Source organism: Pelophylax lessonae (genome assembly GCF_965119305.1).
Source record: "Pelophylax lessonae genome assembly, chromosome: 12".
NCBI lineage: Eukaryota > Metazoa > Chordata > Amphibia > Anura > Ranidae > Pelophylax > Pelophylax lessonae.
In genome coordinates, this window is record NC_138779.1 from 142,727,984 (window position 1) to 142,745,425 (window position 17,442).

Sequence of the window (17,442 nt, forward strand, 5' to 3'; positions counted from 1 at the left end):
GTGAGCCATTGTCGGAGGACTCTTTCCTCTCCCCTATATCCAATGCTGGCTGACACAGGGGAGATCAGGTGACCAAACTGGAGTGGCTTGATAAAAGGGTAGTTAGTATAGGTGTTAGAAGGGGTGGGATAAATTTTAAGATTAGTTAGTTATATCCACTTTAATTGAAAGGTGTTTGTGAATATTACTTTGGTTGTGTTATGCTGTGGAGGGGGTATCGCTGCTGGCTGGCCGCAAAAGAATACACATTCTTTTGATGGAATATAGTGCTGTAAAAGCTGTGAATGCTCAACCTGATAATGTGAGGACAGAATAGGAATCTAGAATATGACACCCTCCTCCATAGACTTCATTACCATCAAATTATGTATGCTTCCTATGAATTTGTCAGAGTTTACACTGGGCTATGGATGTCCCCCCCATGTGACAGCTCTAAAAGAGGGGCACCCCACATTGTCATACATGGTACCCAGCTGTGATTTGCATTCACACAAGATGTATACTCTTTTTAATGTGGACATCACATTATGTGGCTCTCTTACATTACACATTTTCCCTTCCAGAACTTGAGAAGCCCATTCTTAACTGACACACATTTTTTATTACCAGAGCAACCCAGCTTTTTACAGTTATACAGGTTCCATGAACTGTAAAGTATACAGCTATATATGTATATGTAAATAATATTAAGGTTGTTTCTACAATTTTCTGTACGCTGAATTTGCATCTTTTATAAGCTACTTACAATCTTTATGACTAGCTTAAAATAAATTAACCTTTCCAACAAGATGCATAAATTATTGTAATGATTATCATTATTATTATTAGTAGTAGTAGTATATCATTTCCATAGTTATGTTGTTTATATATTGGAATAATGCAGTGTATTTTACTATATTTAAAATAAATAATATTTAAATTATTGATGCAATGTAATGTGATCTTATCAAGTTATTGCATCAGCAGTAGAGTGATTTGAATATAACAAAATTTTGTCTGTCAGCAGGTCAGCAGTAGACAGATTGAGTGGCAGGTTAAAGCAACCTGTGTTAGAATATTGTGAAAATGGGCAGTGTTAATTGCTGCCATTGTTTAGCCTTTGGCTTGCAGCTTTCCATTTGCAAATTGCTTCAGGTCTTATCTCTTTTCACAATGCAAGGTGAGAGAGGGTTGAATGACAGATTCATATCTGGAGCTAAATATCACTATCAGAACTAAACGTGTGCTCAAACATTTATGGCAGTGAGAATTAAGCTTTTACTGATTACTTGTTAAAATATTTTTTTTTATATTTCCCTAGACAAGTCACCGGATTGGAAGAATACTTCTGCAAATTGGTTTGATTGTTGTGATAACAGAAGTGCTACATATTAAACTCTACTCCATTTTTCTAGAATTAAAAAGGAGTAAAATATATAAGTTTATGTATTTTTTTTTATCTTCTTCAGAGATTCTCTATTCCTGGCACCTAAACAGATGCTGCTCCAACTCATACCTTGAACATGTTCCAAGTTTCCCCAGTAGAAAATGCTATTCTTATAAGTAGTTTGGATTGGTGTTAAGAAAAAATATGTTGTGATTAATGATGGGCCGAACACCCTCCCGTTCGATTCGCACCAGAACATCTCGAACAGGGAGAAAGTTCTAACAAACATGCAAACTCTATTAAAGTACATGAGACACGAACATGAAAAATCAAAAATCCTAATTGTAAAGGCTTATATGCAAGTTATTGCCATAAAAAAGTGTATGGGGGCCTGGGTACTGCCCTTGGGGACATGTATCAATGCAAAATAATGTTTTAAATCAATTGTTTATAAAGGAGCAGTGATTTTATGATGCCTAAAGTGAAACAATAAAAATTCCTTTAAATATCATGCCTGGAGGGTCCCCTTAATGTGCCTGTAAAGTGGTGCATCTGTACAATGTATGGAGCCTTGTGCAGCAATACTGACATTTCTAAAGGAAAAAAAGTAATTTAAACTTGCTTGTGGTTACAATGTATTGTCCGATAACAAAAATGAAACAAAAAATGGTGTAGGGTCCCCTCACCCGAGTCTATACCAGGCCATTCAGGTCTAGTATAGATTTTAAGGAGAACCCCAAGCTAAAATGTAAAAAAAACGGCGTAGGGTCTCCCAGAAAAATCCATACCAGACCCTTATCCGAGCATGCAACCTGGCAGGTCATGAATGGGGGGGGGGACAAGCGATCCCCCCTCCTGAACCATACCAGGCCACTCTGCCCCCCCCCACCCCAGAGCACCCTGTCCCCATGTTGATATGGACAAGGACCTCTTCCCGACAACCCTAGGCTGCGGTTGTCCGGGTCTGCGGGTGGGGGGCTTATCAGAATCTGGAAGCCTCCTTTAACAAGGGGGCCCCAGATACCACCCCTCCCCCTATGTGAATGGGTATCAATAGTTTTTTACAAGTCCTTTATTAAAAAAAAAAATGGTGTCCTCAATGTAAATCTATTGTCAATTACGCCGCCCGCTGCACCCGCTGACCGAAAGAAAAAAAAGCTCTGCTCTCAATGTACACTTCCTGAGGACTGCCTATTCATGGTTTGACAGTTCTTATAGCCCCTTGTGATGTCACAGGCCGGTGCATGCTGGGTACATTGTGTGGGGTGGGGCTGCCAGGTGAAATCACTGGTGTGGCCCCACCTATTCCCTATAAAAGAACTGTCAAACCGTGAATAGGCAGTCCGCAGAAATCGGCCTGGTTTTGATTTTGGGGGGAGCCCCACGCCATTTTTTTCTTGATTCTGTCATGGGGTTCTCATGGGGCTGTTTTTACCTAATTTTTTTTTTTTTTCACAATAATTTTTTTAAATTCAGATCTTAGCAGTGAAGCCTTAATAACCTATTGTGACGTCACAGGCCGGTGCATGCTGGGTACATTGTGTGGGGTGGGGCTGCTGGGTGAAATCACTGGTGTGGCCCCACCTATTCCCTATAAAAGAACTGTCAAACCGTGAATAGGCAGTCCGCAGAAATTGGCCTGGTATCGATTTTGGGGGGAACCCCACGCCATTTTTTTTCTTGATTCTGTCATGGGGTTCTCATGGGGCTGTTTTTACCTAATTTTTTTTTTTTTTTTTTTTACAATAATTTTTTTAAATTCAGATCTTAGCAGTGAAGCCTTAATAACCTATTGTGCACTCGGTGGGAAAACATCCCACCAAGTGCCAAGAAAGTTTAGGCGTTAGGCAAATACCTAAATGGCGATGTTTAGGCCATTGTTGGAAGCTAGCATAATCAAGATTCAAGAATAGGATAGACAGCATAGGCAGTCTTTAAGGGATCCCAGATCCTTAGCAAATTCAATCAGTTACATTAGCATTAGGGGCTTGATAGGTGCTGTTATCCAGGACTGATTCATTTTGATAAATGTCAGCCGATCAACAGAGTCTATGGACAGATGCACTCTTTTATCCCCCACAAAACCTCCAGCAGCACTGAATGTCCATTTGGAAAGCACAATGAAAGCAGGGCAGGCCAGTAGCTCGATTGCATATTGAGCAAGTTCTGGCCAGTGGTCCATCCTCAAGACCCAGTAACCCAGTGGATGCTCAGATGGAAAGGTCTCCAAGTCTGCTCTTGCCCCTAGATAATCCTGCACCATATGATGGAGACGCTGCTGATGGTTGCTTAAACCTAAAAGCCCTGAGCCTTGAGGACTAAAGAATTGATTAAAGGCATCGGTCAGCCGGCCACCTTCTTCACCGCTCCTCCTTTGACTGAACGTAGCCTCAGAAACACGTTGTCTAGGAAATGGTAACCTCCCAGTGTCTGGACAGGTGTTACACAAATTTTTCTTCAAGGCATCCTCAAGATGTTTCATCATCTTCTCCCTCTGTTAAGGCAGGATGACCTCTGCAACTTATCTCTTGTACTGTGGATCAAGAAGGGTTGCCAATCAGTAATGATCCCTCTCCTTGATACCACAATTTCTCAGGTCCTGTCACAGGCTTTGAAGAATCAGGGAGCCCATGCAGTGTAAGTTTAAGGAGGCATGAGATTCTGAGTCCTCTGGGTCACTAAGGATGACATTGTCAGGAGTAACCTCTCCCCAGCCATGTACTACTCCTGGGGTTCCTGGGGAATGAAAACCATACCTTGAAGACTGATGTATGTTATCCTCTACATCCATGCTGTCAAAATCCTCCTCCTTCTCTTACTCCTGTTTGTTTTGCTGCCCAGCAGGAATGGTATCTGCATTAAGGGGGCCTTGTGAGGAAAGGAAGTAGTCCTCTTCCTCCTGCTGTTCCTCCTACTGCCTCAAGTGCCCTGTCCATGATTCCAAGCAGCGTGTGCTCCAGCAGGAAGACTAGAGGGATAGTGTCACTGATACAGGCATCATCGCGGCTCATCATCATTCTGGCCTCCTCAAATGGTGACAGGACAGTGCATGCATCCTAAATCAGCAGCCACTGGCGTGGCGAAAAGAAGCCAAGCTCCCCTGAGCCTGTCCTTGTGCCATACTCACACAGGTACTTATTGATGGCCCTCTGCTGCATGTGCAGCTGATGCAGCATTGCCAGTGTTGAGTTCCACCTGGTGGGTATGTCACAAATGAGGTGGTTGGTGGGCAGGTTGAATTCCCGTTGAATATCAGCCAGACAAGCACTGGCTTTGTATGACCACCGGAATTGGCCACAGACTTTTCTGGTCTGCCTCAGAACATCTTATAAGCCTGGGTACCTGTTCAAGAAACTCTGCACCACCAAATTCAAGACATGTGCCAAGCATGGAACATGTGTCAAGTGTCCCTGTCAGAGGGCGGAGAAAAGGTGGGTGATATTGTCGCAACAACCATTCCTGTCTAAAGCTGCCGTGGCGTCAAACACCTCTGAACCTGCCACTGCATAGCTGACAGAATCTCTGGCCTGGTGTGGCTCCTGTCCCCTAGACAGACCAACTAAAGCACTGCATGGCATCTTTTAGCCCGACTGCTTGAGTAGCCTATTAAACGCTTAGGGAGCACTGCTGGTTCAGAGGACAATTAAGCAGAAGAGGCCATAGAGGAAGAAGAAGAGGAGGGGGTGGAGCAGACAGATGTGGCAGAATCACCCCCAGATTTTTAGAGGCGCGGTGGCCAAACAAGCTCCAGCACTGAACCCTGTCCTGCATTCTTCCCAGCTGCAGGCAGAGTTACTCAGTGCAACATTAAAGAAATGTAACGTCCCAGACCATGCCTGCTGGACCATGAATCAGCAGTACTTGTGAACTTTCCTGCTGACTGCTCTGTCCAACAAAGCCAAAACATTGCCTTCAACATGATGGTACAGAGCTGTAATGGCCTTACGTGAAAAGAAATTTATTTTTGGAACCTGTTACTGTGGTACAGCACATTCTGTAAATTCAGGAAAGGGGGCAGAGTCTACCAGATAAAAAGGCAGGATTTTTTGTGCTAACAATTTGGCCAAGCTAGCATTTAGGTGCTGAGCTTGTGGATGGCTGGGACAGTATTTTGTTTTTACAGTTCAGCAACTAGGGTAGCGAAATTTGCCTGGTGTTGCAATCAACAGGTGGTGTACTGCTAGCAGATTGGGTGCAAGTACCTGTGGCACCCATTGCGATACCATCATCCCTCTCAGTGCAGGTTTTTTAGAAGACTTGAGTTCTAGTAGGGGTAGAGATCCCAGATGAGGAGCAGGGAGAAGTCTGCATTTATTTTATGATGTAGGTCTTTCAGGTGCTGTTGCCAACGGACTGCATGGCAGGTCATCATATGCCTTGTCAAGCATGTGATGCCCAAGCGGCTGGTGTTCTAGCAATGCTTGATCCACTTCAGACAGAGATTACAAACAGCAACACTGTGATCTGCTGCACGTGTTGAAAGAAGCCCACACCAATGAACTTTTGGAAGTCAGCAGGGAGTTAGCAGTGCCCTGTACCTGTTGAACTCTTTGGTGTGATGAAATAGGGTGGCTGCCCTTAATCCGGCCCTTGAAGGACATCCTGCCTTATTGCCGTAACTGACACTATAATCAAATAACTCAGGTGACTCCTCCGTGCACGAAGGTGAGGCTACAGAAGGAGTAGCTGTGGACAAGGAGCCTGTGGAATATTCTGCTTTGACAGCTGCGATGGAAGGCAAACTAGTATGAGCCTGGGTGACAGAGGATGAGGAGGATGGAGACGGCTTAGTTATCCACTCCACCAACTCTTCTGCATGTTGTGGCTCAATAACACAGCCAGCACCAGAAAAAAAAGGACAAGCATGCCCCGCCTTCAGAGGATGCACCATGTCTGTGACCACCACTTTTCACTATGGACACAGAGGCTGCTTGCCCTCTTTTAGTGGCCTGTAGGCGTATGCCTCTCCTTGTTGGCCTTTTGGACATGATGGGGATGTTTTTGGGGGCTTTTTATAACTTTTTATTATAGAATGTGGGATGGAAATATGGTGCTTGGGAAGTTGGGTGCAATACTTTGGTGCTTGGTGCACTATAAAACTGTTTTATTATTATTTTTTATTTTTTGGAGGTGATTTTTATAACTTTTTATTATAGAGTGTGGAAAGGAAATATGGTGCTTGGGTGCAATACTTGTGTGCTTGGTGCACTATAAACCATTTTATAATAGTTTTTTTTTTTAATAAAGAAAAATGTAATGAAGCAAAAAAAAAACCCTGCTGATGCAGAAGGAATAGCAGCTGCAATGCAGAAGGGGAACCAGCGATTATGCCCTAAATAATATTAGTGCTGCTGTGTCACAAAAAAACCCTGCTGATGCAGAAGGAAGGGCACCTGTGATGCAGAAGGGGAGAAGCAATTTTGCCCTAAATATTATTAGTGCTGCTGTGCCATGAAAAAATTTAAAAAACATGTTGCTTACACAGAAGGAATAGCACCTGCGATGCAGAAGGAGGGGGGGGGGGGGGGAGACATTATGCCCAAAATATTTATTAGTGCTGCTGTGTCACAAAAAAACCTGTTGGCTCAGAAGGAATAACACCTGCGACGTTGAAGGGGGGACAGCATTTATGCCCTAAATATTATTAGTGCTGCTGCTCCAAAACAAAAATACTGCTGATGCAGAAGGAATAGCACCTGTGACGCAGAGGGCGGGACAGCAATGATGCCCTAAATATTATTAGTGCTGCTGCACCACAAAAAAAGAAAACAAAAAAAAAAATATCAATGAAAAAAAAATGGGATCAGTGGGGTGACACAGACCTGTTCAACACTTCTGTGGCACTACTACACTGTGTTACACAAGAATCAGCACAGCACTACACTGACTGCACTACACTGTGTTACACAAGAATCAGCCCTACCCTACACTACACTGCACTGACTGCATTAAACTGACTGAATGCACAACCCACTAATTACCCTAATTAGCACCCTGCCTTTGACCAATCATGGCTCTGACAGGACATTGTACTGTGATTGGCCAAAGCATACAGGTCAGATGCATGCTTTGGCCAATCACAAGCACTTAATGCACTGCAATTGCGCAGTGCATTATGGGACACTCGTCGACAGGCGAACTTCCCGCCGTACGACTTCGAGGTTCGGCATGATGTCAGACGTCCGGAACGTCACGTTGCTATTGACACACGCGGTGACCATAGCAATGTGACGTTCCGGACGTCTGACGTCACGCCGAACCCGGAAGTCGTACAGCGGTGCTAGCCGCGGCTTCCGCTCCATAACGGGACAGCGATAGGCGTACAGGTAGCCCGGATCGGGACTATTGATTCTATCATTGGATGCTTTACTTTTACTATGTTTGTGAGTGTAATTTGTTTGATTTACTTTAATAAATGCAAGAGTGTTTATAGAGTTACGCTATGAGCGCTTTATTCTCATTTACATATCACATGATATTAATGGAGTGATCCAGCCTTCAGCTTTGTGGAGATCCGGAGCTGTGTCAGAGAGATTTATCTGCCTGTGTATACATCTGTTTTGGCCTCAGTGAGGTATATGTGCACTACTTGGGGGGCATGCCGGTGTGGTGAAGGTGCACAATTATCTTTGAGCACGGGAATACCTTTTATAGGACATTATCACTAAAGATGTGTTTATCTGGCTGGACTGTTCTTCTATGACGCATTATGGACTATGTGATCAATTATATAGCGCTGTTAGTGTTTACATGTGATTTTATTAGATGTACACACCATTTTATTATATATATATATATATATACAGCTTCAGGATCAAGTGGTTACAGTTGCAACATTGATCCTAGTATTATTGTTTTCCAGTAATGACTGGCTTTCCTGTAAAAGTGATCCGAGTGGCTATACAGCCATACTTTTACTTTCACAGTGCTTGGAAGAGGGCCCTTCTCCCACCACTGTTCTAGGGCTCTTCTGTTCCTCTGTGGAGCCTACAAGTGGTTGAGTCTGCTAACCACAGAGAAAAGGAACTAGCATTCCCTGATCTCATCTATGACAAATAAAGTCAGAAAGGATGAGGATTTAGTCTTTTCCAGCTCCAGTTCAATGTTTCCCTGGCCAGTTCCAGCCAAGGAAGCAGCTGGTCAAACCAGTCTCAGTTATTGGCTGCCTTTGAGGACAGAGGGGGATTGGGGCCTCTCAATAAAGAGCGCCTGCCACTGCCCAGCTATCACAAGGGATTACCGTCATCCCAATGAAATCAAGTTTAAATAAAAAAAAATAATTAAAGCACCTCCATCCTCATGCACATATGCAAACATGTATGTATGTCCTGTATGCATTTTTAAATGTAATTGCGCCACACATGTGCAGTGCAATGTGTGGTGAACATTAGAGTGAGAACAGTAATTCTAGTGCCAGAGCTCATATTCAACTTTAAACTGGTAACCTATAAAGGCTTTTAAAATGTCACCTATGGAGATTTCTAGATATCAGAACATACATTTTAAATCTTAAAACATTTGGTATAGCTTTACTTTACGCAATGGGGCTAATTTACTAAAACTGGAGAGTGGAAATTTTAGTACGGCTGTGAATGGTAGCCAATCAGCTTCTAACTTCAGCTTGTTCAATTAAAGGAGTTGTAAAAATCAGGAAGGTTTTTCATCCTAATGCATTCTTTGTATTAAGATAAAAAGCCTTCTGTGTATAGCAGCCCCCCCCCCCAGCACCCCTAATACTTACCTGTGCTCCCTCTCTTTCCAGCGATGTCCACAAGTTCCTTCGGCCATCCTGGGACTCTGCATCCTGATTGGTTGAGATACAGCCATGGCGTCATTGGCTCCCACGTCTGTCAATCAAAGTCAGTAAAGCCAATCAGGAGAAAGAGGGGGCGGGGCGGAATGGCAGCTCTGAGTCTGAATGGAGAAACAGAGCTGCAGTTCGGCTCAGGTGCCCCTATAGCAAGCTGCTTGCTGTGGGGGCACTCAATAGGAGGGGGGGGGTGCAAAGAGCAGCAAAGAGGGATCCAGGAAGAGGAGGTTTCGGGCCACTCTGTGCAAAACCAACTGCACTGAGGAGGTAAGTATAACATGTTTGCTATTTTAAAAAAAAAAAACTGAGACTTTACAATCACTTTAAGCTTTGACAAAAAAAACCTGAAAGCTGATTGGTTTCTATGCGGAGCTGCACTCATTTTTCCCCTCTTCTGTTTTAGGAAATCAACCCCAATGTCATCTTCTATATTTTACCAAAAAATTAATATTATATTGTGTTTATGTACATGTGTTTTGGCTTTAAAAATATATTTTAGTAGTGCAAAAGCACTACATTAAAACTTACGTTAAAGTGTGTCTTTAACTAGATAACTAAAATTTAGGATTTTTAATTCCAAATTCTACATGGAAACAATTGTTATCAGAACAAATAGGGAGGGTTGATCTCCCTAGAGGGGACACCAAAACCAAAAAAACATGACAGAGGTTCTAACAATAATTAATTCTAATTACAAATTCTGTTCAAATGTACAAAAAAAAGTTTTGACTAGAAATACACTTTAATATTATGATATGAGAACATTTAAAAATCTCTGACATCTATATGTATTTTCAAGGTATCATAATTTATGCTACCTACCTCTATAATTTTCTTACATGCTTTCAGGCAGCCACATTTACACAGCTGCTAAATATAAGTGCACCAACAGCTTGAAAATGGTTCATTCTCTTCCAGTGACATTCTGATTGGACTGCAGATGACCACAGGAGTTCTTAATGGCAAGGCGAATAGCAATTAATTTAATAAAAGGTATCATTTTTTTGCATTTTCATGTACTTTCAAAATTGCACTTTTCATGGGGAACTAGGCGTCTGTCCCCTCTCCATTTATATATCCCCCTGTACCTTTTAAGCATGCCAATCGGTCTTCTTTATTTCTCTCATTTTTCTTCAGAAAGTATACCATTTCACTAACATTCATACTGAAATAAACACCTCATTGTTCTTCATAAAAGTAGCATGATCATTGATAATATTTTATTATAAAACATTATATACTGTACAATATAATACTGATTTTGACTATATTTGCGTTGCACTTTAGATTTATTGAAAAAAAAAAAATTACCACGGTATAAATATTCCGTTTCAAAAGAGAATGACAGATTTCAAAATATAGTAGAACAAACCTCAAAAAACTTATTCAAATACATTATTCAAATATATTAATATTAAAAAGGTCAAGTCTGAGCATGTTGGCCCTTTACAAAATAATCTTGAGTGGATGACTGGGGTCAAAGAGAAGGCACATTTATTAACCACTTAAGAACCGGAAGGTTTTACCCCCTTATTGATGAGGCCATTTTTGCAATTTGGCACTGCATGACTTTAACTGGTAATTGTGCAGTCATGCAATGCTGTACCCAAACGACATTTATGTCCTTCCCCCCCCCCCCCCCCCCCACAAATAGAGCTTTCTTTTGGTGGTATTTGACCACCTCTGCTGTTTTTATTTTTTGTGATATAAACAAAAATAACTAAAAATTTGGAGAACAAATTACATTTTCTACTTTTTCTTATAAAAAAAATCCAATAAACTCAATTTTTGTCATACATTTAGACCAAATTGTATATAGCTACATGTCTTCAATTAAAAAAAAAAAAACAACACTCAATAAGCGTCTACAAATTATGGTGTATACACTGGAATTTACGCAGCTTTTACTTTCTGACTCTTTCATTGAAGTGCTAAAATGGCAGGCCAGTACAGCCCAACCCCCCCCCCCCCCCCAAAATTACCCCTTTTTGGAAAGCAGATACCCCAAGCCCATTGAATTATTTTTTTTTTGTCACAGGTGTTTGAAAAATCAAATATACAAGCGCCCAGTCATACATTTACTTATCCCTAGATTATTACATAATCAACATAGCTGATCCATCTATCACTTAGACAACACCTTCTCCATACCCTTCAGATCTCAGCTATGGGATAAACCACAAGGAGATCTTATTCTTATAGTTGGATCTTTACCAACCCTTTATGCCTTTCACTCACAACCATGAACCGATCTTTACTTAGCTCTCTAATTTTGGCATGTTCAAGATAAATCCTTTCTCACGATGTACTTGACTTTTCATTATTTGTCAAATACCTTTCCTCTTGACAATATGTTTAGGTTGACTTGTTATCCATTCTTGGTTATAAGATTATTGTATTCTCCTTGTTCAATGCAATAATTTATGTTCACCAAATGCCTTGCCAGTCTTGCTGTATGACTTTTTCAATTTCATTTAATAAAAATATTTTGGAAAAAAAAAAAAAAAAGAAAAATCAAATATATATATATATATATTTGTTTTACACAAATATGTCATAGAAATTATATATTGCTCACGCATGCCATGGATATATGTGGAATTACACCCCAAAATACATTCTGCTGCTTCTCTTGTGTAAGGGGATACCCCAAGTGTGAGACTTTTTGGCAGTCTAGCCACGTACAGGACCCCGAAAACCAATCACTGCCTTCAGGCTTTCTTGGGGCGTAAATTGTTGATTTCACTCCGTATCACCGATCACAGTTTCGGAGGCCATGAAATGCCAAGATAGCACAAACCCCCCCCCCCCCCAAGTGACCCCTTTTCGGAAAGTAGACACCATATGCTATTTGCCGAGAGGCATGTTGAGTCCATGGAATATTTTATATTTTGCCACAAGTTTTGGGAAAATAAGTTTTTTTTTCACACAAAGTTGTCACTTAAATTATATATTGCTCAAACATGCCATGGGTAAATGACACCCCAAAATACATTCTGACGCTTCTCCTGAGTACAGGGATACCACATGTATGAGACTTTTAGGCAGACTAGTCGTGTACAGGACCCCAAAAACCAATTACCGCCTTCAGGCATTCCAAGGGCATAAATTGTTGATTTCACTCCTCACTACCTTTCACATTTTCGGAGGCCATGAAATGCCAAGACAGCACAAAACCCTCCCAAGTGACCCCATTTTCGGAAAGTAGACACCCTAAGCTATTTGCTGAGAGGAATGTTGAGTATTTTGCAGATCTCGCTTTTTGTCACAAAAATTTGAAAATTAAAAAAAGAAAAACATTTCCTTTTCTTTCTTCATTTTCTAAAACAAATAAAAGCTGCAAAATACCATGCCTCTTAGCAAATACCCTGGGGTGTCTTTTTTCCAAAAAGGGGTAATTTGGGGGGGTTGGGCTATCTTGGCATTTCTTGGCCTCTGAAACTGTGATACATGTGGTATCCCTGTATTCAGGAGAAGCAGCAGAATGTATTTTGGGGTGTAATTTCACATATAGCCATAGCATGTTTGAGAAATATATCATTTAAGTGACATTTCAGGGCATCCAAAATGGTGATAGGTAGTGAGGAAGTAAAATAAGCAATTTACGCCCCTAGAAAACCTGAAGGCGGTTATTGGTTTTCGGGGTCACATACACACCTGGTTCCCAAAAAGTCACACACATGTGGTATCCCTATACTCAGGAGAAGCAGCAAAATGTATTTTGGGGTATAATTCCACATATACCCATGGCATGTGTGAGCAATATATAATTTAGTGACAACTTTGTGTAAAAAAAAAAAAAAAAAAAAACTTGCCATTTTCCCAACATTTGTGACAAAATATAAAATATCAATAACTCAACATGCCTTTCAGCAAAAAGCTTGGAGTGTCTACTTTCAAAAAAGGGGTAATTTGGGGGGTGTTTGAACAGTCCTGGAATTTTATGCCCAATATTAGAATCTTTTGCCAGACATCACCCACTCTTCTAACCTCTTGAAGACCAAGCCTTTTCTAACAATATTTGTTTACATGAAAAAAAATATATTCTTTTACTAGAAAATTACTTTAAGCCCGCAAATATTATATATATTTTTTTAAAACAGAGGCCCTACAGAACAAAATGGTGGGTGTTGCAAATTTTTTCCTCACATGGTATTTGCGTAAAGATTTTCCAAACACAATTTTTTGGAAACATTTTAAATTTAATGCACAAATAAACAGATACCAAACAGCGGCAACAAACTACGTACATTTTTAAAAGCCTTAAAAAGCCTTTACCGGTTACCACCTTAGATTTACAGAGGAGGTCTACTGCAAGAATTACTGCTCTCGATCTGGTGTTTGCGGTAATACCTCACATGCATGGTGATTATATATGACACCAGACCAATGCTTGCATTCACCTTTGCGAGCAAACACGGGGAGACAGGGGTGCTTGAATTTTTTTTTATTATTATTATTATTTATTTAGCTTTTTTATTTTATTTTGACACCTTCCCTTTCATTTTTTTTTTAAATCCTTTTTATTGTTATCACAGGGAATTTAAATATATCCTATGATAGCAATAAGTAGTGACAGCTACTCTTTTTTGAAAAAATTGGGGTCTATTAGACTCTATATCTCTCCTCTGCCCTTAAGGCATCTGACGACACCAAGATTGGTGTGATAGGATGCTTTCACAATTTCCCAATGGAGCTGTTTACATCTGGCAAAACCGAAGTCATGAAATGCTCGAAGCTTCTGGTATCTTAGGCCATAGAGATGATTGGAGCCATTCTGGTCTCCAATATTCTCTATGATCAGCTGATGGAACCACTAGCTGCAGTCTCGGGTTACCCATTGGGACAGGAGAACCCAAGAGAACCATGGAAGGCGGCGGGGGGGGGGTCCCCTTCCACTGCTTCTAAAAGCAGGCTAGCGGCTAATTAGCTGCTAGGATTGCTTTTACGTGAAATACAACCTCTGGCTGTAAAAAATGATACCAAGATGATGCTTAAATTTGCAGGCATCATACTGGTATGACCACTCAAAGTCCGGCGACGCACCAGTACATTGCTGGATGTTAAGCATATATTGTAAGGTTCTTTTTTTTTTCATGCAGCCTGTGGGCTTAATAAAAAAGGAGAACCTAACAGATTCCTTCATTCACATCGATTGATGTGGATGAAGAAATCTCTGGCAGAAAGTGTGTGGTACGCCCACATCAGACCCCCCCAGCATCCACCCACTTCTAATGATGGGCATACTGTACATGCAATGTTCTTTTTTTTTCCTTTAGCCCATGGGCTGAAGGAAAAAAAACAACATAGCAGATTCCTCCATTTGCATTGATCAATGTGGATGAAGAACTCTTTGCCAAGAAAAGTGTTAAAAATATATAGGGGAAGCTTAGGGGAGACCCGCCCTCTGTGTCCACCCCATCCCCTATGCTTTGCCATATATGCTCTTTTTTTTAACTGCAGTGGTGAAATCACCTCCTACAGCGCTGCAATTATTGATTTACGTATATGCTGAGAGCAAACGCTGTTGCTGTCAGAATAAACAAATCAGTGCTGCAGCTGATGGCCGTACCTCCAAAGCAAACAGTGGTCAACAATAAAATACAGTAACAAAAAACATCACAATAAAATAGTATACAGTGCAGTAAAACAGTAGAATGGTGGTATCGACAAAGAAAACCATGGTTAACAATGAAAAACACAGCAACAATAAAACATTACATTATAATAGCATAAAGTACAGTAAAACAATAGAATGGTGGTATCAGCAAAGAAAACTATGGTTAACAATAAAAAAAGTAACAATAAAATATTACAGTATAGCAGTTTATTATAAAGTACAGTAAAACAGTAAGAACGGAAAATTATCTCACTAAAACTACATCTATTTTTGGCTTTTCAATTTTTTTCTTTTTTTTTACATTTTTTGATTTTTTAACTGTAAAAAAACTTTAAACGTTCCAGGCTAGGGTCTCTCAAAATGCGATAGCCATCTAACATCTTTCGAGACCCTGTGTGAAAGTGTGCCCTAGACTGTGCCGTGCTGTACCCTATACTAACACTCTATTAGTGTGTGGTAGTGACAGAAACAGTCCCTGATGCAGAGACCAGGTTGGCCAGGACAAGAGGGACAAAAAAAGCGAGTGTAATGTCTATACTTGAGTTTTCTACAGACACAACATCTTCTTTGGGGTGCTCTTTGGTGCAGTGAGCCAGAAAATGCCTCTCATGCAGCCGGCTCACTGCACTTGGATTGTGAATTTGGGCCACAGCACCTTCTGAATACAGAAAGTCTGTGATGATCTCTTCCTGGAATTTTAGGAAAGATCCACTTCTTCGTTACGCTTTGTATAGCACATAAGCGTTCAGCAGTAGAGTTGAGCGGACACCTGGATGTTCGGGTTCGAGAAGTTCGGCCGAACTTCACGAAAATGTTCGGGTTCGGCATCCGAACTCAACCCGAACTTGACCCTGAACCCGAACCCCATTGAAGTCAATGGGGACCCAAACTTTTGGGCACTAAAAAGGCTGTAAAATAGCCCTGGAAAGGGCTAGAGGGCTGCAAAAGGCATCAAAATATAGGTAAATCCCCTGCAAACAAATGTGGATAGGGAAATTACTTAAAATAAAATAAAATAAATAAAAAATAACCAATATCAATTGGCAACTTGGAGGAGGAGGTGGAATAGGAGGTTGGGGTGGAGTCAGGTGGGAATGCTATGGGAGTTGAAGTTCTCTTCACAGCCAAAAAGGATTCATGTCTGCCTGCAGTGCCACAGGCCTCATTCACAGACTCAGGGCCATGGCAACCATACATGGGAGTTGAAATTCACATCACAGCCAAGAAGGCTTCATGTCTGTCAGCAGTGTCACTCACAGACTCAGGCCAATGGCAAACATACATGGGAGTGGAAGTTGTCATCACAGCCAAGAAGGAATCATGTCTGCCTGCAGGGCCACAGGCCTCATTCAAACATTCAGGCCCACGGGGCCCACAAAGAGGAGAGTTAAAATCACGCCAAGATAGTATTGATTTAACCCAGCAATGCCACAGGCCTCATTCACAGATTCAGACCCATGGCACCCACAAAGAGGAGAGTTACAATCATGCCAAAACAGTATTGATTTCACCCAGTAGTGCCACAGGCCTCATTCATGAATTCAGGACAATGGCACCCGCAAAGAGGAGAGCGGTCCCATAACAGCAACACAGGCCTCAGGTCAAGCTGCAATGGAACAGGCCATTATCATTTATGTAGGCCCCTGACACCCAGACACAGGATGGAAGTCCCCATAGCAGAAAATCAGGCTTCATGTCACCCAGCAATGGAAAAGGCCACTTTCAGTTATTTCGGCCCCAGCAGCCAGACAGAGGAGAGAGGTCCCATAGCAGAAAATTTAGGCTTGATGTCACCCACCAAAGCAGCAGGCGATTAACTGATTTTTAGGCCCCTGACACCCAGACAGAGGAGAGGCCATTTGACAGCAAAAAGAGGTTAATGTCACGCACCAAAGCAGCAGGCGAATAGCTGCAATGTAGGCCCTTGGCACCCAGACAGAGGAGAGAGGTCCCATAGCAGAAAATAAGGCTTCATGTCACCCAGCAATTTAAAAGGCCACTTTCAGTTATTAAGGCCCCAGCAGCCAGACAGAGGAGAGAGGTCCCATAGCAGAAAATCAGGCTTGATGTCACCCGCCAAAGCAGCAGGCTATTAACTGAATTTTAGGCCCCTGGCACCCAGACAGAGGAGAGGTTGATTCAACTTGGGGTTGCCCCCAAAATAATGGTACAATTAAAAAAAGAGGATTCAATAAAGAAGTGCCCAGGAGTACAAGAATGTATGGTTGAGGGCGAGGCAGTTATAAATGTCTATTCTGCACAATGTACGGACAAGTCCTGTGGGATCCATGCCTGGTTCATTTTAATGAACGTGAGCTTGTCCACGTTGGCTGTGGACAGGCGGCTGCATTTGTCTGTAATGACGCCCCCTGCCGTGCTAAATACACGTTCAGACAATACACTTGCCGCAGGGCAGGCCAGCACCTCCAAGGCATAAATGGCAAGCTCTGGCCATGTGGACAATTTGGAGACCCAGAAGTTGAATGGGGCATAACCATCAGTCAGTACGTGGAGGTGTGTGCACACGTACTGTTCCACCATCTTGTTGAAATGCTGCCTCCTGCTAACATGTTCCCTATCAGCTGGTGGTGCAGTTTGCTGTGGAGCGCTGACAAAACGTTTCCACATCTCGGCCATGCTAACCCT